The sequence below is a fragment of the Phalaenopsis equestris genome, unplaced genomic scaffold, assembly GCF_001263595.1.
Source record: "Phalaenopsis equestris unplaced genomic scaffold, ASM126359v1 Scaffold001104, whole genome shotgun sequence".
NCBI lineage: Eukaryota > Viridiplantae > Streptophyta > Magnoliopsida > Asparagales > Orchidaceae > Phalaenopsis > Phalaenopsis equestris.
The window spans coordinates 96,188-122,043 of NW_018165543.1; positions in this window are offsets into that span (position 1 = coordinate 96,188).

Consider the following 25,856-nt stretch of genomic DNA (forward strand, 5'->3'; position numbering starts at 1 on the left):
AACCAATGAAATGTAGCCTATGTGGGATTGATCTCCATAGAAAGAGTATTTGTACATTTTTGTAAGTGTGCATGATCTTGATCCATTGCTTAAAAATAAGTTATTTTTGTAGTGTGTGTGTGTGATTTAGCTTGGTGCATGTATGAAAAGTGAATTTTATATTTAGTTGTGATTTACAATGGTGTATGTTTGAAAAAATGAATTTCTTTTTGTATGATTACTTGCAATGTAGCATCGCATTGTATGTTATTTTGCACAGCATAGTGTGCACTTGCATTGACACTTTCATGTTTCTGTACAACATCTATGCTTATATGCTTATTTTGGATAGTACACTTGCATTTGTATGTTTAATATCCTCACGTGGGCATATGTCACCATATGCTCAAGTCGGATATTCACATATCACATGCACAACATTTTGTATATCTTTTTCATTTACATATGTAGTGCTCTTTACATATGCATATGTACTCATGTGTTTATGTTGGATATTACATTTGCACTTGTATATTCATTGTCCTAGCATGAGTATATGTTACCATATGTTCAAGTCAGATATTTTTATATCATGTGCCCTACACTTCATGCATTTTAATTTACAAATCACCGTGTGTCAATTTTCACTTGCATTGACACTTTTCATATCCCTGCATGAGCATATGTCCCCATATGCTCAAGTTGGATATACTGCTATCACTTGTTCAGGACATTTTGTGCATTTGCATTTGCATGTCATTCTGTGTCATATGTTCTTACTTACATGTTTGATAACCCCACATAAGTATATGTCCCTATATGATTAAGTCGGATATTTGTATATCATATGAAGGGATGGCTAGCATACAAAGCCTATCTCATCATGACTCCACCTAGCATTAATCATGCCACCTAACAGATAAACACACCTAGCATATCATATCACTTCACCTACGTGTATGACTCTACCTAGCATGAGTCATGCCACCAAATACCTATGACATCACCTAACATTGTCATAAATAGAGTATGTTATGTCAACACAACCATACCCCTAAAATGTTTATGTTTTCCATTTCCTTTACTTGCTTTCAAGTGTGATCATTTCACCTTGTGTCATCATGCTTAGCAAGAAAATTACAGTATTTCTACATGTCTTTTGATGTGGGTACTTATACCTAGCATAATGCTCAAATCTAGCATGTCATTTCATCAATGGTTGCTCATATCTAGCTCGAGCATCCATATCATATAAAACCACTTAGCATTTCACTTTTGATTGCTCGCACCTAGCTCGAGCAAACATATCAAATTAAATCACCTTGCTTTTGTATCTTCACCTAGCATACTATTGATGGATATTCACCATTTTAAATGTGTGACCCAGTCTTGTTTGTAATGTTGTAATGAGCATTGCTAGTGGGTATATCTCATCGAACAATGCAAATCATTGCATTGCAATTAGAATTTATATGATTATGCTAAGGATCCAAGAGATCTAAAATATGTCACTTAGGTTATCTAGACATATATATAAGGTCGTATTTTACATTTTTTTTTAAAAAAAATCATAATTAACACTATCCATTATATTTTAAACTAAAAAATATATATTATTTTAACTATAGCTAAGTTCACGCCATTTGAAATAACTTTTGCTTAAAACTATTATCTTTTGGTGACATGTCGTAGATCTCTTAGATCTTTATGATGGGGCAAGGCATTGTGACCCCATAAAAATCATACCCTAGTCTCATTCATATTTTTTGCTCATACGTAGATTTATGTAATTAGGGTACCATACTTTAAATGCTTGATTAGAGTAGGGCAAGATGTAGTTACGATTTTCATATGTCGGGCTATTGTTCTTTAGTTTTTGCCTAGCCAGAAATTTTATGTGTTTCTGTTGCATGTTAACCGGTATGGACACGTGCACTAGTAAGTTAGGGCCAATTTTACTTGTAGGAAGCTACGTCCAATAGGGAGGAGCGTCATAATTTAAACTAATATCTTTTTTGTAGGCTACTCCCACCAGATATGGTTCACTATACAATTGCATGAAATAACATTTGCTAGCACTCAATCCAGGCTGAGTTATTTTTTTATAACTTTATCACTTTACTTGGAGTCCTTAGATTGGAGTCTATATCAAAAATAAGGTACGAGGATGTGTTTCTAAGACATTTGATGTGCAAAACCATGTGGCAATGACCAGAAGCAGTATGTTTATGACTCTTACCATAGTTTTGAGTTTATATTATTGTATAAACATTAGGATCATATATGTATATACAAAGCCTGACTACAATATTATCTTTCTGAGATTTATTGCAGACTCACGAGTGTCAAACCGTTCTTATTTATTCATTTGGCATGTTTATCTCATTGACGCAGAGTGTTGAAATTCTCTCTTTATTTTGATTTTGGATTATCTGAGCTTTTCACATTTATGTATAGCCTCTTTAAATAAAAAACCATTTCTTAACAATCTAGAGAATAAAAAATTGATTTAAATCAAAATTTAAGATTAAAATTGCATCACTTTTAAATGGTTAATTTATTTCATTCTTTATATTTCTTGCATGATCTATGGGTGGATTTAAAATAAATTGAATATATCCTAAGTAATATTAAATGGGCCTCTGCATTAAAGATATCGATAGATAATTGTATCGTATTTGCATGTCCCGAAAAGTACTCTTGATCTTCCAAACACACTGGCCAAGCATATGTTTCCTTGCAGTGGTTCCTTCTCTTGACTTTAGGGCTACCGGGATTTCTTAGACGACGCAACACTTGGGTTGCTGACAAGGGATCTCTGGTCGGGTTAGGTTGACTACCTCATGACCAGGTAGACTTAGAGTCTTAATAGCTTAAGATGACAAATATATGGAATCCTGACATAGCTATCTCTACCTACTTAGGAATTCTTTACCTATTATTGATATGCACCATCAGAGCCAATTACATTCCATGGACACACCGTTGATGTTATTTAGGCTACATTTCCTAATAAGTCGCTGTCAATATGGAATATGATGATTCACCCTCTACTCTATGACCTGGTATAGCTTTGAAGTATAGGGATGATCCTACTTCAGATGATAATATTAATTTTTTATATTCCTATTCACTAGTTATCACAATATGCAAGCAAGATTGCTTTGATCGAGAGCATTCTTGGGTTCTCCCAAGATGGTAGTTACTCTTCACCTCAAAATAATAATATAAATTTTAACTCATTGGCTATAATGTGGGTTATCTATATAAGGTTTTTTTCAAGGATATGTTTTCTAGGTGTTTTGACCTTTTCTCATTTTTTGTGCATACACTCTTGATTTGTCACACGAAAATCACTTATAGTAGTTCTCCACATTCTTTTATATTTTCTTTGTATAGTTTTGTTGTATTTCTCCCTTTCTAATTTTTCTGCATCTCTAAAACATTTTAGTGGTCCAAGAAAGAATTATTTGAAAAAGAGAATCATAAATTAAATAAGCTTGCAACTCGGAGTTAAAAAGAACCAAAACGGACATAATAAAAACAGACATAATAATAATAAAGTCACCAGTTCAAATTAAAAAAAAAAAGGCAGATTTGGAGGAAATAACATGCTATAAATTCCATTTACAGTGGAAAAAGGCTTACATTTAATTTCAAGTCTGAGACTTTCTTTTAATGAGTGAGGGTGGAATGGGGGGTGTTGTGTATGGACTTACTTCGTCTATTTCCATCAGTGAAATGGCAAAATAAGTTCAAAATTATTATGATCGACTATTTCACCAAATAAATATAATCTAAGGTACTTGCCAAAACTAATGCAAAAAAATTATTTATAATTCCATATGAATTAATAACATATGTTTACTTCAAAAGTCACATGTAATATTATTGACCTTGCAACTTTTTAAATAATACCTTCAAGAACTTTTGACAAAGAAAAAGATCTTTTTTTTTTCTCAACACACCACTGGAAGGCAAATGCTCGATCTGGGACTTTGAACAAACAAATCTTGAAAACCTCTAAAGAATAAGTACAAGGGCAACAAAATGGGTAGGCGTCCAACCCTTTGTATATGATCAATCAAGACAGCTCTATTATCAGCAACTAGGCATACACTCTTCATGCCAACACATAGTGCTCAAGCAATATTGCTTGTCAAACACACTTTACACAGTTAATGGATTATGGCCGTCTATAAGCACGAAGTAAGAAAACTCAATGAATGATGAAAATTTGATGAAGAGTTAAAGATAGTACTCAAATTTTTAAAGAGCTGAAATTCCAACTAATAATGAATCAAGAAGATATTAGAAGAAGAATTGTCAAGTACTACAGATTAAGTTTCAAGTAGAAGAGACTCCATATTGTTGACCTGTCATTAAATAAAGCTGTTCTAGTTGCATGACAATTGCCACGCAACTTGCATCAACCTTAGGATGTTCCTTACATTATGAAAGGATAAGTTAACCAGACAACCAAAATATACGTAAGAAAAAAAAATTAACAATTTTTTATGACATAATGGCAGTTTATTAGGGCAACTATTAACTGCGGCTTATATACAGGACATACTGTGACTTAGCTACAGTAATATTTTTGCTCATGATTTTTTATTATTACCGACAAAATAGTTTATCGGTTCTAAACGACGATTAACCGACGTCCATAGTTCATAGGTTATTTAGAATCTCACCATTTGGTTGGGTGTTAACTTATAAGTTATTTAATAAGCAACAGCAATGATCATTCGTAGACCAGTCATGGCCACAACACCATCATCGACCACAATGACCGCCAAGGCTAACAAGTCAAGAATTTTATCTTCTATATTCCCATAATAAGAGATAAAGTAGAGCGGGCAATAGTTATAGTCGATATACCAATAATGACTATTGATATTCAGAATTCAATTGAGCCAACTCATCAGAAAATAGAAATGATAGTGATATATATTCCACTTGACACAATCAATGAAGGGGTAAATTGAGGGGATGTTGATGAAGAACACAAAAAAATTGATATCGATGAGCAGATTCTAGCAATGGTTTGGAAGAAGTAATTTTAACTACATTATCAAGTGACACATTAGAGGAGGTTAACGAAGATGTGTAAGTGTTATTTCGTTTTTATTTTATACTTCTATATTTTTAGTTTCAGTAAATAGTAGATTATACTTTACAATTTTCCCTTTTGTTTACTGCATGCACTTATTTTTCAGCTTCAATAGTCTATAGATTGTAAAATGTTGTCCTTTCTTTTTACTGCATATTATTATACTTTCTTGTTTAGTAGTATGTAGATGTGTTAATTAAATTTACTTTCCTACTAGCAGATGACTTCTAGAGCGAAAGGTGATCTGCCCCCCATCAGGGTAAGTGTTGGCTTGCGGAGGTCCGTCAACCAACAAGGCCATAGATGAGGTGGTATTGAGACCACCACACTGGCACTGCCTACAGTCCCATCTACCACACCAGCACCTCAACCAGTCAAGAACATGACACCACAACTGCCACCAGCCTTCAACACCATCACGACCACCGGTCACAGCAGACACAGCCACTAGCACCGTCAGCATCAATTGGTATTGATGAGTCGACCAGTTTGAGTAGCACGAGCAACCGTCATTAGCTCAGGGTAGTGGAGAACATATAAACTTTAATTTAATACTGATATTATTACCTTGTTTGTTTTTAATTTAATATAGAACCAATCATATTTTATTTTTAGATTTAGTCCCCCCCACACAGGCCATCCATTCCATCAGAGATATAATTTGAAGTACGATAATCCGTACTTAATTTAGAGGGAGATCTTGATGACAGTTTGGGATATGTGATTTGAAGAGTTTAAGGTAAACTCTATTGAGCACAGTAATTACAATTATACATTTATTTTTATGAATCTAAAATTTTCTAATCTAATATATGGAAATATTGGTCCTGGTCCCCCGAGGAGGAGGCACACATCCACAAGAACTTCCAGCACAAGGCGAGCAATCGTCTGGGCGACCAGTTTGGCGATATACAATGTATATATGAGCGCCCTTGTGGCTGAGTGAGGATGTGTTTGCCACAGTGCTCAGAGTTGAGACTCTCTTGAGTATTAGAGGAAGATGGACCAGGAAAAGCTGAATCGCCGCTCTGACTGCGAGGTTGGGGTCCTCGAAGCACACCGATGGAGCGCTCCTACATAGGTGTACAAGTGGAGGCTGGCAAAACTCATCTTTTTTGCATTAAATCTTATTTTACACTAAATTTATGCTAACCATTTCATTAAACTAACAGACACTAAAGAAAGAGCAGGAGCCAAGTGCTGTAGAGTTACTTGAGTACACCTAGATGCGATAGTCAAATAAGTACTGTGTGAAAAACATATCGCATGTGACCCAAGTAATTCACAAGATTAGTAAGTATAAAATTCAAATAACTATCAAAATTTATTTATTCACTCACTTTCATTAATCATATGTTTTGTATGAGGCCTTCTAAAGGCTCAAGGAGAGCCGACCTCAGAAGTCAGGCTGTGGTTTAGGCAAATCTCACGATCCTTCTGAGCACAACCTCTAGATGAAGGTTGTCAGCAAGAAGAACAAGGACAGGGTCTACAGTTTGGGGTCACAGGCACTAACCAATGATTCCTTCCTATCCTCTAGCACATCTGATGCATCCACTTCCACTTCATAGAAGAAGGAGAAGCATCATGAAGTTGTTGTTGATGTTGATGCCTAGGTAGTCACCCTAAGATCGAAGATGAGGGTAGAGATCAAAGCGGTGTTGTGTACTGAACTACAAAAAAGAAAGGAGCCAGTACAAGAAGAGGACGGGGATAATGAGGATGAGGAGATGACACAGGAGAATGAGTCGAATGTTTTTTTTTTTTTTTTTTTTTTTTTGTACTAAAGAATTTATTGTTATCAAATATTATTATTCTTGTGGGGTTTTACATTTCATTTGATTTAATTCAATTATTTTTTTTATTATATATATGATTTATGTGTTCATTAGTTTTGTTAATGTGTTATGATATGTTTTAATTCTACTGTTACGATTGCAGTTGTGTAGATTGTAGAGTTAAAAGAGGGTTTTTAAAATTTTTTTTAATGGAACATGTTTTTTATGGCTTTTTGATAATTTTAAGACCCCTTGACTATACGTTGACAGTTTTCCTGTGGTCTATCAAACAAGCGACGTTAAACAAAATGCTGCATTCAAATAAAGAAAAACAATGCAACCAAACGACCTCAAAATAACAAAAAAAGTCGAATGTGACTAGGTTCTACAATTAATCTCTATGAAAAAAAAAGATAGCAAGTATTCACCTTCGTATACTTAAGCCTAATTCCAATAAAAAAGTTCTTTTAGCTTATATTACATTAAGCAATCTCTTTTGGTTTCTCTAAGCATTATAAGACATCACCCTTTCAATATCTAGAAAGTACCTTTTAAAAGCTTAAAAATTGCATAAACTTCCTATAAGGCAAGCATTTGTGTATAATAACAAGTATTCACCCATATAGTTTGCATATGTAATGAAATTGGTAACACTTGAAACCAGATATGTCCTATAGACCAAGCCAAGGGCATAGAACACAAGGTTCGAGGGGGAATAGAGATAAAGACCTTTCTTGTGGCGGGTGAAGAGGGGCGTTCGTGAGATCTTTGGCCTTTTTTATTCCACTGAATTTGGAGATTACAAAAGAGGGGAAGGGGAGAGTTCTCCCTACATATGAGGGTGATAGGAGAAATTAAGAGAGATCCTTTACATGTTACAAGTTCTCTTATTTATAGAAAGATAAAAGGGGGAACATGATATTACAAAAGTACCATTTCCTTGAGGGTAGTATAGGTCATTTTCTTCTTTTCCTCTAGATCTAATGTTCTGAAGTGTTCCAGTCAGTAAGAATCATCGGCTTCAGGTGGTCGTCCAAAGGTAGCAGGCCGATTGTTAGGGGTGGTCGGTCATAGTGTAGTCGATCGGTGGTCATGTAGTGGCCGATAAGGGTGGACGGTTGATTGGTCATATGTTGGTCAGTTAGTTTGATCATGGGTGATGGTCGGTCAATTTAAGAAAGGTAGTCAGCCAATAAAATATAGGTGACCAGACAGAGTGGACGACCGGCAGACTATGGGATGGCCGATTGGACGGAGGTGTTGTTGCTTCCGTGACTTCGGTGATGACGTGTTTTAACTGATATTTTTTGTCATACATAAAGCCTCTAAGCCTTTTGCTTATTGGAAGTGTAGCTGCAATAAGAATGAATGACTCAAAATATATAAAATATAATTTCAGTGAACGACTAGTTATACTCCCTTAGTCTTTTTTGGTTTTTTGTGCTCTTTTGTGGTTGATATTTGATGTGTTGATTTATGACATATTCATTGAGAAGATTGTTGGTTGGCTTTTAGATTTTTAGGCGTGGTATTTGCCCAACTCAAATCTTACTCCTGACCTGTCTCATTTGCTTGGTTGGATCGTCGCCTCGGTCGAGCTGCGCCTTTGGTCAGAATAAAGGCGGACTTTATCACTGCCTTCATGGGGGTAATCGTCGAGACACGTAATTGGGGTGATTTCTCTCGTATCCTTCATAGAACTTGTCATTATTGGGCAGGGAACCACCTTCAAAGCTTTTTTGAGTTGAGTTTAGAGACGAATTTTTGTATGCTAAAAGTGTGAAAGGGTTCTCTCCTTCTGTTTTTTAGCCTTTTTTCATTTTGTTTTTTGTTTCTCTGTTTAGGATTTTTCTCAACGTCAATGTGCTCATTTTCTTTTTGCCAATAACATCAAACTTGCAAAAAGAAGTCGGTTTTTTTGTTTCACTATTAATGCTCACCGCACCAATATTGAAACTTGATGGCCGGCCCGTTTGATCATGGGATGGCCAGCAGGTTTTGGAAGGGTGGTCGGCCGCTCAAATATAGGTGGCCGGCCGGTCAAATATGGGTGGCCGATCAGACAGAGATGTTGCTATTTGCGCGACTCTGGTGACATGTTTAAACCCGACGAGAACTCAGCTATTTTCAATCATATAGTAACATAATTATAGAAGATAATTTTTATTTATCAATTTAATTCAACTTACAATAACAAAATAGATCTTCTTATGATAACAATAACAATATACATATAAATGCAGCCTTGAGCCAAGTTCCTCAACAATGGCAATAACATCGAACTTGCAAGCAAAACCATAAAATTAATTCTGCAATATTCAATTTCAGCCCAGGAGTTTTCCGCTGTAAAAGTAAAAAGCAAAAAATTGTCTGATATTATAATTTGAAATAAGAGGGACACGTCGGAGAAAAGAAACCACTGCAGATGGTTGAGTGATGCCCCGATGCCACTAAGCTAGCTAGATACTTAAAATGACTGCTAAACAGCATAAGTGCCCACTGAAACCATAAAGCAGAATATTTGTACTGCAGTAACTGGCATTTGCTTGAGCAAGACTTGTCACATATGATGAGGCTGATTATATACCTATTCTAAGGTTACGTGTTTGATTTGTGCATGCTACGAGAAAAAAAAGCATTGAATCCCAATAAATATTCTGCTAAAAAAAGATTTCTTGAATAATTTAGAGACAAGCAAAAGCAATATTACTTGCAGAAATTCATAATTTAGCAAATGAGAAAATAACAATTTATTGAAAAGAATGAAGGATGAATAAATGCAGCATTGTAACCACAAAACGAGGAAAATTAAGGCGAGGTGACCATAAAAAATGTACAGCTCCTGATAAGAAAAGCTTTGAAGGCTAAAATAAGTACATCAGTTGAGAGGGTCCCCAGCAGGGAATTGCTGCTAAGCTTAGTGCATGCATGCTAAGCTTTCTACTTCAATATGAGACAGTATTGCACTGGTTGGTTCGAGTTGGCATAATAGTTAGCAGACGGGTAGAATCAGGTAGGGTCCACAAGGGATAATTACCCCCGTCAAGTTCAGATATTTATTAATATAATTTTTACTAATATAGGAGAGCAATTTAGCGTTTTGTCTCTCCTAAAATATCAGTTTTGTCCCTTCTAAAATATTACTTTGATCTTTGTTGCCCTAGCCCCTCTTACGTTGAGTCTAGGGGGACAGTTTCCCTCAATTAAGAGGTTGGCTTCGCCCCTGATACCAGAAGTGATTTAAGTGAGCCCTTGTGATGGCAGACACTTTGGGGTTTTCATTCAAAGGATGGCAGGATTATGTAGGATGACTGTCCTCTTCTGTTTCCTTTTCAATCCTTCTTTATGTAGTGGGGATTTTATGGAGATAGTGGCAGACATTAACCATGACTTCACTCTCAAAAATTTAAGATAAAGAAGCGTGGAAGCTCAAAAATATGCTTTTGTTGTATCTCATCTAAGTTGGAACATGACAGCAATATTTTTTACTGAAGGCAGGGATTCAAGTCCTCTAAGAAATCCTGGCTTATGTTTTAACTTTTAAGAAAGAGCAAGTTCAGCAGTTCAGGAATGAATAATGTTCCATGAATACCACCAACCACCTAGTTGTGGGGAATTGGCTGAAAAAGTTAAATGAGAGAAAGGAAATATGTTGGGCTTCTTATGGATGAACAATGACAGGTTCGCCTGAAAAGCAAAGCTGCCTAGTCATAGTCAGGAAAACACAATCAGTCCCACTGATATGCTTATTTGCCTCAACTTCCTAAAATTCTGGTGTTTCTCATATGCCAGAGACTAGTGAAGAATAGTTATGGAGTTTCATTTGCTATGATTTGGCAATCAATGAGATATGCTTATATTGGTATGTCACCTGTGTTTTCTTCAACTTCAAAGTTCACTTAGGATAAGGTGTCAAATAGGCTACTATTGCTTGTTTAAAATCAGTAAAAGAAAATCTACAAAGCTCATCGATCATGGACTGTCGTTGACTTCGGTCGGTTTTTCACTAAGGTTCTTTTAAAGCAAACTAAAATATTATGTATTTGGATAATAAAAATTTTTAAGGCTTGCTCAGTTATTCAATCTAATAGAAAAACAATTTAAAATCAAATAAAACTTCTATTGCTAGCGCTGTCAAAATAGCTCAACGTTTATGAACTCATTCTATTTGGATTGTTAAATAGCTCGTGTTCAATTTATTTTTTAAGTAAATGCACTGAACAAGAAAGAATTCGTAAGCTCTTTATGTAAACTAGTCAAACTCTAAGAGATAGTTTGTTCCACTCTTTTTTACCTGAGCTAATTAAATAACTATATGCATAAATATATAATTGATGACTATTACTTTTAAATAACTTGATTGCCAACAAAGATTAATAATTAATTAATTTTTTTTGCTAATTATTAAAAATTAAAAATTATAAAATATATGAAATTCTATTAAACTGAATGTTTTAATCTGAATAATATGCCATAATCTTAAGATCCTACATATTCTATTAAACTGAATGTTTTAATCTGAATAATATGAATTCAATCCTAGCCATAATCTTAAGATCCTACATCCTACATATAAAATCATAAATCCAAATAAATATATAAATCTAATAGAAACCCTAAACTTTATTCGGCTGCCTCTTCACTGTTATTCTGTTTCTCTTTTTTTGTCTTTTTTTTTGGTTATATGTGCCAAGAGCGAAAGGAGCAAAACGTGAAAGGTGAAAGCTAGTGTTTGGCTTCTCCTATTTTGCTTCCTAATATTTGATTTCTTCTAAGGAGAACAACAATCAGGTATTGAGATATCTTCCTCTCTTCATCAATCTGTTTATACTATGATTTTATATTTGTGTCATATTTTTTGCAGTTGATCGGCATTTTAAATTTATTTAAAATCAATATTTACACTACAGAGATGTTGTTATTAGCATTTGATATTTGCATCGACTTTTTCCAACGCAAATATTAGCGTCCTATCTGCAGCAGTTAAGCAGCAAATAAAAAAATTTTAATATTTGCGGCAAATTCTGCGTATAATTTGCGTCTGAAAAATTCAACAGAAAAAGTACTCAAAAAAATGGCGAAACTTCAATTGGAGTTGCAGCAGATTTAGCGTCAAATTTGAGTCCAACAAAGCGACGCAAAACATAACTTATTTGTGTCGAACTAAATCCGATGCAAATTTGACGGAAATATGACATAAATGACCTAATAAACTCATCCCACGCACCTAAATTTCATTTATTCTTTCTACATCTCTAGGTCTCCCCTTCTGCCAGAAACCCTCGCAAGCTTCCCCTCTCCCCTTTCCCTCTCCCTTTCAATTTTGCTCAAAACCATCGCCTTCCCGAACGAACATTCACGATACAATTGCTACTAGAGCTAGTTGAAAGGTAATGACGGGATCGAGCTTAGAGAGACCATTGAAGCTCCCATATTTTTCATTCTTCAAATGCATTGAAGAAAATAAGTCTATTTGCACTAGTATTTTCATTTATATCTGATATGCATGTAAAAATTGAAGTCTAGGTGTTAGGTGTGTATATACATAAGAATTGAGTGATATGTATGAAATGCATAGATAATGTGGTATGTTTGAAAAAATTGAAGTTTTTGTGTTAGGTAGGTATATACATAAGAGTAAGTGGTACGTATGTAAGAAATGAAGTTTATGTTTTAGGTGTGTAAATACATAAGAATTGAGTGATATGTATAAAATGCATATCTAAGTAATGTGGTATGTATGTAAAAAATGAAGTTTTGGTGTTATGTTGTATGTAAAAAATGAAGTTTTGGTGTTAGGTAGTCGTATTTAAAAAATGAAGTTTTGGTGTTGATTGGTTGAAGTGGAGGAAAGCATCGAGTCTGATTTTAAGGTGATGGTGATATAAGGATATTGTTATTAGTAGAATTAGTGTTAGTTGGTTGAAGTGGAGGAAACGTGCTTCGATCGGGTCTATTGTTCAAAGTGATGGTGACATAGATGGGAATACTATTAGTAGAATTCAAAGTTGATTGGTTGACTGAAGGAGTTCATCTGATCTTGTTCACAGTGATGGTGATATATATGGGATTGTTAGTAGTAGAATTCATGTTGGTTGGTTGAAGTGGAGGAATGCATCGGGTCTATTGTTTAAAAAATAAACTACTTCAAATAAGTGTCTTAAATATGGTTCAAATAGTGTTGACTTCACCGAATGAAATGAGCTACATTAGAGAGGTTTTTGGGGTCAGTTTATTCAATTAGAATTAGCTCCCACGAACAACTAAGCATAATCATCCACTATACATATTAATAAGTATTGACTAATTTTTATCTTTCGTAATAATTGTATTGATCTGTGAAGCTACATTTATGTTGTAGATAAATATTCATAATTTGAGAGCTTTGATGTATAACAGATTATATCCAGGACGAAAAGGACTCACAGATAAGTTCTTGAATAGTGTTAAGGAATTCGTACAGGTGGCATCACAACTACTTATCTATCGTTCCGAGGGTAAGTTTCGACATCCTTGTGCAAAGCACAAAAATCAAGTGTTTTGCAACCCAAAAAAGTTAAGTTGTATCTTTACCAGAAGAGATTCAAACTTAATTATTTCTACAGAACTGCACATGGTTAATAAGAACCTAAGTTCAATTTGAGCAAGAAGATGCCTCAACAAGTTATGTTCTTCCTACAGAGGAATTTGATTGTGACATATATGAAGAAATTGTTCTTGATGCTCAAAAAGCTCAACTTGTTTAAATTGTTCAACACGAACCTTAAACACCGAACAGCGAATCATAATAGTTATGACTTACTGAATGTTGCACAATCACCTTTATTTGCTTATACAAGACAAACAGAGTTATCAGTGACACTGAGAATATTGATCATCAAATCTAATTTTAACATGCCCAGAGAAGCATTCAATCAGGTAGCAACATTATTAAAAGAGACAAACCATGCACGGAATTTAGTGTCGGATGACATGTACAAAACTAAGAAATTAGTTTCAAAGTTACGGTTACATTGTCAAAAGATCGATTGTTGAGTTAATGGTTGCATGATCTATTACAAGGCTGATGCAATCAAGATGAATTGTCGATTTTGTGGTGTAGGTAGATTCAAACAAAGGAGGCAAAAGAGTAAAAATCAAATCAGAAAAAATATTTCATACAAGCATCTCTTTTATTTTCTACTCATACATCAGCTTCAAAGATTGTCCGCTTTCCATGTGTACAACTCCTCACATGACTTGGCACAATACTAGATAAGTTGATGTTGGCTTGATGAATCATTCGTCACATAGTGAGGCTTGAAGACATTTTGATCGTACTTACCCAGTCTTTGCAGCTGAAGCACGTAATGTTAGACTTGGGATCTGAGCAGATAGCATCACCCCGTACTGTCACGCTACAACTCCATACTTATGTTGGTCAGTGATCATTACGCCATAAAATTTGCCCCCTGATATGTGCATCACTCTATCGTTCTTATTTCTGGCATTGATCAAACCAAGTCCACATAGCTCAAAGGGGAAAATGGGTGTTTACTTACATCTTTTGATTGAAGAGTTTCAAATGTTTTGGAAGAGGGTGTGCTTACGTATGACATCGCTACAAAACAGAATTTTCAACTAAGAGCGGCTATCATGTGAACACTTAGTTATTTTCTGGCATATGGGATGCTACCTAGTTAGAGAACAACTGGGAAATTGGCTTATGCTTGCTGCATAGATATATAGAAGGCATTTACTCTAAAACATGGCAGGAAAAATAACTGGTTTGACTGCCACTAAAAATTTATTCACTGCAATCACTCATTTAGAAGGAAGAGAGAAACATTCTTCAAAAATAGGGTTGAGAGATCAAGTCCACACCCCATGATTATTGGAGTTGAAATATTGTAGATGATCAGTGAAGTATCAAAGATCACTGAGAGTGGGGCTGTCAAAAAAGCTCGTTGTTCGCGAACAGTTCGTGTTCGGTTCGTCAATGAGTTCGTGTTCGATTCGTTCGATAAGTAAACGAGACAAACGTGAACAAATTTTTTTCGTTCGGTTAGTTAAACGAACCAAACACGAACAGTGATGCGTTCGTTCGTGTTCGAATCGTTATTGTTTGAAATATAAAATAATATAAAATAATTATATATAAAAAATTTATTATATTTTAAAACATTAAATTTTATAAATTATAATATATAATAAAATAATAATAATAATATATTAATATACTATAGTAGTAATATACTAATATAGATATTGTATGTGTTCGGCTCGTTCGTTAAGAAACGAACACGAGCTTATTTCAAACAAACTAAATTTTAAACGAACCGAACACGAACACAAGCTTTGTTCGTTCGTGTTCGGTTCGTTTACACCCCTAACTGAGAGACCAGAGTTAGCTTCAACTCGTCTCCTTAATTATGGTGTCACACATAATTGGACTAAGTGCAGTATATTTTGGGATCTTCCGTACTGGATGACTAATCAGATTAGATATAATCTCGATGTTATGCACAATGAGAAGAATTTTTTTGATAGCATCATCAATGATGTAATGGATGGCAAGGTAAGAAAAAAGCTAATGTGAAAGCTAGAATGGACCTGAAAGAATGTTGCAAAATGCGAACCTTACAACTTTAGGAGACAAATGGAGGTAAATTAATAAAACCCAAAGTTGCAGACTGTCTTACGGTAGATCAATGGACAGTATTTGAAAGGAAGAATTCTTTGAAGTTTTCCAATGGTTGTGTTTCAAATTTGAGTTATTGTCTTGACTTGGGAATGAGAAGGTATTTTGCACGAAAATTCACGGCTTCCATATATTTCTACAGTGCTTATTACCCTTGCATTTCATGTGCTGCCAAATACAGTACTTAACCCCTTGATCGAAGTCAATATATTCTTCAGAGAGTTGTGTGCAGGGACACTGAATGTTGACTCGTTGAGACAGCTTGATGAGAGAATTTCTTTATTATTATGTAAACTTGAGCGAATATTTACTCCTAGTTTTAGACTCTATGGAGCATCTACCTATATATCTATGTTACGAGGATATACTGGGGGTCTAATGCGGTGCAAATGAATGTATCCCTTGGAGAGGAATGTTTTCTTGATGCATACATTGCAAATAGCATTTTATTTCACACTAAACGACAGCCATATTCAATGTAAAATGTCTATGCTACAAAATTTTAAATAAAATTAAAAAAAATGATTAAGAATAAAGTACATCCGGAGGGATCGATCTGTGAAGCATGTATGTTGCAAAATATAATAATTTTCTGCTCATTTTATTTTGAGAAAGGCCATCAAACAATCTATATTGTATGTGACATATCTTCACAACCAGAATTATCTGTATATCAAATATCATGTGAGTCATCAGAGAGGCATGATACACAGTGTCTAAGAGATAAAGAAACTCAATATATATTGTCAGTTATATGCTAACTAATTCAAAATTTCAAATAACAATATTGTGAGCAGATGATTTATCAACAGCTTGGACAAGTTGATTGGGTTGTAGTTATAAATATTAAACTAAGAAAAGCTATTGAGTTGCATGGTACTATAAAACTAATTCACCTGGGGAAAAGTATGTCAAATTTGTGTATTCTGGGTTGTATAGATGATAAATGTTTTGTATCAGAGGATACCACGGGGATTTTTAAAGATGTTGCTCATGGTATGGATGAGGATGAGGATGAGAGTGAAGAAAAAATTTTAGGTTCATCTTCGACGATGAATTCCTCAGATGAAACTTAATAACAAACGTATGTAATTTTAGATTTGTGGTTACTACTATTTCTTTTTGTCTTTTACTTTTGTTGTATTGAGGCATAGCCCTTTACTCACGTTTTTCCTATTTTTAGACATAATTGCTACTTGCATTTTAACTTTATTGCAATGTTACTTTCTGCTTATGATTTTTTTTTCTATCAGTACTAATCTTATTAATGTCATTCCTTTGTTTGTAGATGGTCACAGGTAGGGGGCCAGCCACTTCAGAGACTCCATGTTCTAGGGACACTAGAGACTGCCTACCGTTGAGGAAGAAGAGGTTGTCTACTTCTGCCACTGCTTCTACTACTGCTCCCCCGCCTATTGTTGCCACCCGCTACTGCCACTTCTGTGACACCTCCCGCTCTCGCTACCACCACCCCTCTTATGGCACCTGCTCCTACACCTAATGATGCCATCCCTTCTACGACATGCTTCTGCACCCGCTACTACCCCGTCTCCTCTGACGCCAGCAGCTTCCGCACCTACTCCCCCACTTTCTGTGACTGCTACTACTGCTAACACACCTACCACCCCACCACTTCCAGCCTGACCTACCTCGATACCACTTGAGCATGGCACGTCGACTCCTGCCCCCCTCCGAGGTTACATTTACTGTCAAAGGGCGACTCGTAAGTTATGTTTAACTGCATTATGTTTATTCTTCATGCTATATATTTTTTGTAACTAATTTTTTCTTAAGCAGATTAATTCACCACTAGATGCATGTCATTTGCATCACAGAGATTATCAGGAACAGATACGATCAGCTCTATCTCTCATGAAAGCGGAACCTTGTAGCCGCTTGGGACTTGTGGTTCAAGGATTTTGAGGTATCATCATGTAATTTGAATCATATTTGTAAATTTCATTTAATTTTTTATTCTAACACATGAATTATTTTTTATATTACAGAGGTCATTCACCTATCACCCAGAGCACAACCATCAAATTTGCCAAATCTTAGAGATTTGGCGCAGGCATAGCTTGAGAGACATTTTCACTGCAGTCCGCGTGAGGGGTGAGCAACTTGCTTTGATCAGTGAGAGGCTCTAGGGTTAATTGATCGTGACTTGGGTCTCTTCTGATTATGAAAGGAATAGGTAGACAAACTGGGTGAACCGAGTGATGGAGGGAGTCAAGGGAGCTGCGACTAGTCCCCCACATGAAGCATTATAGGAGGCTAATAAGATTTTTTAAATATTTAAAAATTAATTCAATATTTAAAGTAATTTTGTAGCACTAAACAATTTTGTACGCTACGCAGGATAAGGAGTGAAATGTGCTCCCTCCATTGTGAAGTTGCATGTTCGAACTCATGAGTGTCTGGAGATTATGTAGTGGGTCTCAGAGCATTCTTGACAGGTTGCTATAAGTTAAAAACCTTAAATTAAAAGTTTATTTTGATTTAACTATTGAAAATGTCAATTAAACACTGTTCAAATTATGCAGGAGGCGTTTGAACACCTCCGGGAGAGGCACTTAGCCACTCAGTCCCAGACTTTCGCCAGCAGCAGTGGTAGTCAGTTTACAATTGCGCAGCCCGAATACGAGCTTCGGACCCAGGCTGTGGGAAAGAAGAAAGGGAGGGTTTATATCCTTGGAGGGAAGGGCATAGCCTTCGAGGTTGAGCTCTCACGTGGTCCCATACTGAGCAAGACCAGGAGGCTCTTGCCAGGTAGGTGGCAACAATGAACAAATAGATCTGCCAGTTGTGCAAAGAGATGCTAGAAGGCCAACATAGGGTTCAGAACTCTATAGCACGCATGGCAGAGACTTTAGCAAATTGTCGAGGGAAGTGATGAATGATATCCGTAGAGGGGGTATTTTTTTTTTTATTTGTAATTATTATTTTGAATATTTGTTGTGAAATTTTTGGTTAACTTTTTATTTTTATTTGGGACAATTTGTCATGATCTTCTGTTTTATAAATAATATTTTTTAAATCTTTGATTTATGATATGGCTGGATATAATGTAGTATGTGATATAGATTATATGTTTTGTGATGATTATGGAAATATAATTGATCTTCTGAATTTTTTTCCTATGGTACAGGTCTTAGTCGAATTTGCGTCCATTTTGCGTCGAAAACTTTGATGCTAAAGTGACAAATATTCCATCGTTTATCGCTATTATCTGCCACAAATTTGATGATAATCCGACGATGCTCTTTATTATCCTATGATTTTAGATGTAAAATTTTATGCACGTGAAGGCTAAAAAAATCCAACACTATTACGATGCAAAAACCGACAAATTATGTGTCTGAATATTCCAATACAAAATTGACGAAATTAACATTATAAACTCCCGATTTACCCACAAAAAAAATCAAACATAAATCCGACGATACACCTCAAATATCGTCTGATTTACCTTCGATTTGCGTCTGATTTGACCGACGGAAATTTGCTTAATTTCTGCATTGTTATGGCTTAGGGATTGTTTGAAGCTAATCAATCGCTTCGATATTCTCATACTTTCAAAATAATGACTTAGAATTCATGCTTTTCTTTTAGGTTCAATGTTTTGTATTCATCTAAGACGTTGTATATATTTTTAGCATCTTTATATTATATTTTACATATGTATTACCGTTAGGAAATTGCTAAGTGCGATGCTGTTTTTTAAAAAAATATATTTAAAAACGTCTTTGTTATTTTGATTTTTTTTTTTTAGATGTTAGAATTTATTATATTTGTCTTAAGATGAACATGTTTTTTTTCCTTTTAAAAAATTTAAAACTATCATAATATATTTAAGATAATAATATATTAACTCGATTTTTGCATTTGTTGTCTTATTGAGGAAAGTTGCATTGAATCTTCCCATAGTTCCATCTATAAAATGCCACTTTGTGAAATTAAGGAGTGCTTGGAGGTTGGAAGGAAGGAGTGGAGTGGGGAAGCCTTTCTTTTACAATTAGAGAATTTGAGGCTTCTCCTATTAAGTCCATCATATGTTGGGAGTTTATTTTGAAGTTTCAAAGAGTAGTGAAATTATTTAAAAATCTCATTTTCTAAATGCTTTGGCATATGTTTGATCTTATTAATCATGTTCAGTTTAATAATCACTTTGGTTTGGAAGCTCAACTCTTATCCAATAGTAATTTTTCTTATTTTTTCCACAATTCTTAAGATCTAGTTACTTTATTATATCGTATAATAACTAATTAGAGAGATAGGCATTTTGTTAGATGGAAAAAATTTAAGATTCTATGATTAGTTGTGTGCTTTATGGAAATATTGTAAGTTCTTAGGTATTGACTTTCGGCTTTAACATGATATGAGATTCCAATGTTCATATTGATTTAATTTGTATAATAAGCTCAAAAGTTTTATGGAACTAATTTATTTGTGGTTTATTGAGCTTTGGATCACAACTTTAGCATAAGTTAATATTTCATTGGGTTTATATTGAGCTTTGGCTCTCAGTATTGATATCTTCTTTTGCTTTTATTTCCAATTTCATTTTTTGTGATTAGCATAGTTTGCACATAGGATAACAAAAAAAATGCATTCATAACTTGAGGCAACTTGAGTAATTTGTGAAAGATTAAGGAGTTCATAGCTGTTGCTCTAAGAAACTACCCTTACTTATTTCTCCCACTTTTACTAGCTTTACATAATTATCACCTCATTGGTGACCTTTTCATTGTTGAACACCTCTTCATACCATCTTCATTCTTTGCTAAAATGATTTGTTTAATTTTTATTAACATATTGATAAATTTTAAAGTGTTACTCATTGTTTGCCTATGTTTTAATATAATGTGCAATCATGTCCTCATTATCTTGCAATGAGTTAGTAATAGAAGTTAAAAATAATAACAAAAATATGAATCAGGGATCACAACACATGGAGTTGAAGGTAGAGATTATTGACAATAGCAATAAAAAAGACCCTAATACTTCTAAGAAGGGGAGGAAGAGAGTCTTACGGAAGTATTTTGTTGAGACGACACGTACAATCAAAGGAGTTCAAATTTCTTTTTGGGGATGTGTATTTTATCACACCAAATTTCATAAATCTAAAATTTGAACTACTTCACATAGCTCCTTAGACATATGAGAGAATGTTAGAAAAAATTAAAGATAAGAGGAACACATAGTTGACTTATATGATAAAAGGCAGAAATTATTAAATTTCATTTAGTTGATGTTGATGCAAAAATTAATATTTCTATTTCAACATAAAATTAGTGAGATAACTGCTAAGGTAATTATTGTGCATGAGTATTCATTTATCATTATTGAACATTATAGTTTAAAGTATTGTTAAAAGTCTTAAATCTAAACTATGAGAGAGTTTCTATGAACATAATAAAAAAATTATTATATGAAGTTGTATGAATTTGAGAAATATAATACAAAGTATATCTTAAAGGTTTATTTGGAGTTTCATTAACTTTTTATCGTTGAACTTCAAATAAGACAGTTGAATACATGTGCTTAGTTATTCATTATATTGATTAGACTTGGAAGTTACAAAAAGTAAGTCCTAATTTTTTTTAAATTGGTGTCATCTCATAGTGGTACACACATTTATGAAGTAATATGCGATAATCTTTAGATTTGAAGCATCAAGACAAGGTGTTCGCTATCATCGTAGATAATGCTAGCAATAATGTTATTGTTACTAAACCTAATTTGTAATCAAGAAAAAAGTTGCATTTTCATGGGTATTTCTGCTATGTTAGATGTTGTGCATGCATATTAAATATTATAGTTCAAGTTGGTTTTAAGAATATTTAAGATGCAATTCATCATATTACTAAATGAAAATTTGTTTAGTTATTATGTAGCTTGAGATAGTAATTATATGTGGCTACCATCATACTTAGATTTTTGAGATGTATGAGCAAATTTAAAAATTTCTCGTCTTTTTTAGCAACCTGAAAAAAAAAACATTTCTAGTTCTTACTACTCCACTTCAAATATTTTCCTCCCAACTTTTACTTATTTTAAATAGTTGTTAATATATGAATCTACTTCATCGAGTGTAGTTTACTACTAATTGCGATAATTTTGTTAGACCCACATTGAAAATGAAGTTTAGCCATTTTACATTTCCTAAGATATACCCATCTATTAAAATAGAATTAAAAAGTTGATAAGTTGATGATGTTATTTAGGAAATATATAATAAACATGAAATTGATATCGTGATATATAATTCAACAAGTGTCGTGGGATGTTAACACTTGCCATGTGACAAAATTTTTCACAAAATTTTGACTGTATGCTTAGATTTTACTGATTTTATTGTATCATCAAGCTCTATGCAATATTCCAAACTGAATTTACAAATATTCCTTGAGGAAGGTTCAATTATGACTAGTAGAGATTTATTTATCGGTGTGATGGGTTGAAAATCGATCATAGATCTTGAAAGATTTCTATATAGATGAAAGATGCATCATTCCAAGAATAACATACTATCCTAAGGGAGAGAAAGTTACCTCAAATGGATCTAATCACTCTGATGAGAAAAATCCTTAAGATTTATGAGTTTATAAACCAGGGGCTATTCCCTTATCTTACGGTAGTATGATAGGGTTTATTTTATTATAGGATATAGTAATCTTACAAAGGGAAGCCCTCATAGTTCATTACATCTTAAAAGTTGTAGCTCGAAAGAATACTTTTGATTAAAGTGTTAGCTTATATTGTCCATGATCATTCTATAAGTTTGATGTTTTAAGACTCATTTGATAGATTCAAAGTAAAATTGAAGGGTTTGAAATTACATATTAATGTCATTGTGTCACGAAAAGGCCCATGTCGACCTCATTTTTTAGTCAACCTATTCCGTAGCTTGCATTTAGTTGAATCTCACTTGAGTTGAATCTTGAGCTAAATCTTAATTCAGTAAACTAAAATCTAACCAAATAAAAAATGAAGATAGCCAATCAAAACAAAACTAAATAAAACCAACTTTAATCAAATCCAAAAATTGACCTAAAAATCAACCACCAACGAATGCCAGGAAATTATTCTCTCTAGATTAGGGTAGGGGTTGATACTTAATTCTAGAAGTTGCATATTGCTTGTTATCATATATAAATACCATTCAAGTAAGTTTGATGACTAAATGATGTAGTTTTTACATAAAATTTTTCAGTTTATATTTTCATGCATGAATAATGTTCCATGCACCATAAAATTATCATTTTCTCTGCAGGACAATATGGTAATCAAAATTATATTTTGTAAGTTACATAATAATTTTTATATTCACACATGAAGAGCATGCAAACAAGTTCAGGGGTCACTGAACCCCTTTTTTTCATAAAATTTTACACTAGGGTTTTCATTCGTGAAAAATGATCCCACATAAAAAATTTGCAATGAATCATTAATTTTCAAAATAGACTTTGTCAGTACAACTGTATCATCAAAATCTTTCAAATTAATCCCTTTATACCCAAATCCTACTTCCTCTGAGGGCCTTTTAAGCCAATGATAATCTGAATAAAAGAATAATTACTAATAATCAACCCAAAATAAACTCAAATTGAAACCAAATTTTAACCAACCAAAATATGAATTAAAAATACTTAATTTAATCCATTAAAATCATCCAAAAGATCCAACTCAAAGTACACAAATTATCTATCATAGGGTAGAGCCCACACTTTGACTTGAAATATCTTGAAATGGGGCTCACTTTGACCAAAACTAATTGCACCACTGAATTTCATGTATGTTTATCTACTAAATAAACTTAAGTCAAATTTTTTTGTTATAACTACCATATCCACCTTGTAAACAAATAGACACTTTAACTTGACATATCTTATGCTAGAAGCCTCCTTTTCCAAAAAAGATTGGACCATTAGAATTCGTGCTTAATTCTCTTCAAAATGAGCAATACTTATATTTTTCACCCTAAACACCATAACTACCCATGTTGAAATTCAAAATTACCTCCCATTTTTAAAATATTTCCCCCAAAATCCCTTAACCCTTGCTTCCCTTTCTTCCCTCCAAAACCTCCCCTTAACTTCCCCTCCTCATGCCAAAATCGAGCCACGACTCTCTCATTTCCCTCCTCTCATTCCCAATATGCAAAATTTCTTTCTTCTCCTCTCTTTACCAAAAACTGCTTCTCCTCTCCTCTCTTCTACCCATCCAAAACCAAGAATAGCAAGGATGCGAGGAAAACACAACTAAGGCAAGGAACCAAAGGCAAATCCAAAGCAAAGCAAAGGTATGAAATCTTATATCTCCCATCTTTTTCATTTTAATTCAATTGTACAAGATGTTGAGTAAAAAAAATCATGATGGATCTCCATCCCTCTCCCATTATCTCCCCACTTCTTCCAGAAAACCAAGAATTACATCTACTTGTCTCACTTTTCCAACCCAAACCTGAATCTCTTCTCCATTTTCTCCTCATTTTCCTAGCTACCTTAAAGACACCTATTTACCTCTCCTTTTCAACCCTAGAATAAAAACTAAACCATCTCACCATCTCCTCTACTCACCCCTACCCAAAATATTAATCTCACACAGACCAAACCCTTACCTATCACCCCTAACAAAAAATCACCATGCTCTCACATACCAAACCCACATCTTACCCTTACTTAAAACATCACACCATCAACATATCAAACCCTCTCCTCACCCCTAACAAAAACATTACACTCACACATATCAAACCCTAACTTATTACCCTACCTGAAACCAAAAGCAAACCTTTAACACAAACCGCTGCATGAAAACCCTAAGCATGCACACACAACTCATCACATAACCCATCAATCCAAACCTAACCTAAAAAAAAACATAAATCCCCTCCCCATCCTCTACTTATTTCCTTACTTGAAATAAAATGCACTCAACCTCATCCTAAACCCAACCAAACTGAGCACTAACCTACCTAAGTGACACGCCAAAACTCATTCTGAAGTAAGTCAGCTACACAATGTAAGTATACATTGCAAGTAATAATGAAGTTAAAAGTATTGTGTATAGATCCCATGAGGATAGTGCCAAAATATTTCAACAGCTAAAGCTCAAGTTTACTGAACTAGTAAGTCTATTCTAAATGGTTCAAAATTAGCAGATGAATTTAACAGACCTAAAAGGGTGGTAAGGAAATAACAGAGAATTGTGTTGATTTTCTTAGATATGCAATGTTCATACTCCTGTGACAAAGTTCAGGTGGTTTCTTGTAGTTTTTTTATGGGTCCCAAGCCATAGCTGGCAATCAGCGATAGAATGTTCTTATGTCTATGTCTAGGTTAAAAGAAAATTAGAATCCATGAAGTTGAGGCTTCCTAAATCTCCATGGCTTTTCACAAATTTGTTCTGGTCCCCTATAATGATTGTAGAAACCTACTGGAATATGTATATCCTCAGGATTCTTAGATTAACCTTTTCCTTCCTCTATGCAATGGTTAGAGGACATAGATCAAAAAAAAATTTAACTTTATTATCAAGGTTGATAAAAATTAAATAATTACTAGAAGGTCAACACATCAACATGAAGCATTTATGCTCAAAAAGACATTGAGGGAACAAAAGATCATTACCAAGAAAACTACAAGAAATCCACAACTTACATCATAGAAATGAGACAAGATTAGTTACACTACATGATTAAAGTAAACATAAACTTTGTTATTACAAGTATAAGGAAGGGAGATAATGTAAGAAATACACGAAGACTCAATAAAGAACCAGACAGTCCTTTGTAATACATCAAGGTTTTTTCTGATCAACACAAACATTCATGGATCTCTCTTATATAAATGCACTCAATCTCACCTTACAATCTCATAAAAATTTTCAAACAATCATGAAAAAGACAGTAAATATTAAACTTACTCTTTCGAGCGAAACCGAGGAAGAAAACTTTCCAAAAGCTCCAAAAGACTCTCATGCTTTGGAGGCACAACCTCTAGGAAAAAAGTGTTATCATAATCAACAAAATGTGTTTTTAAACTTAGGTCAAGCTTTAGAGGTCCTAAATAGGTATTAAAGTTCTCCAAATTAGTCAAAACCCTAAAACATTGTGTATTGGAGGTTGGTGCGCATGGGCACGCTCATGGGTGAGCGCATGCAAGCATGTTGGCATGCACTTGCACACCTTATTGGATTTAGCAAGCACTTGGCCAGTTTTGTCAAGGAGTAATTCAGTTGTGGCAGCATACACCGCTAGGCAGGTATGAAAGCATGCACTACAGGTGTGTGCAGGCAC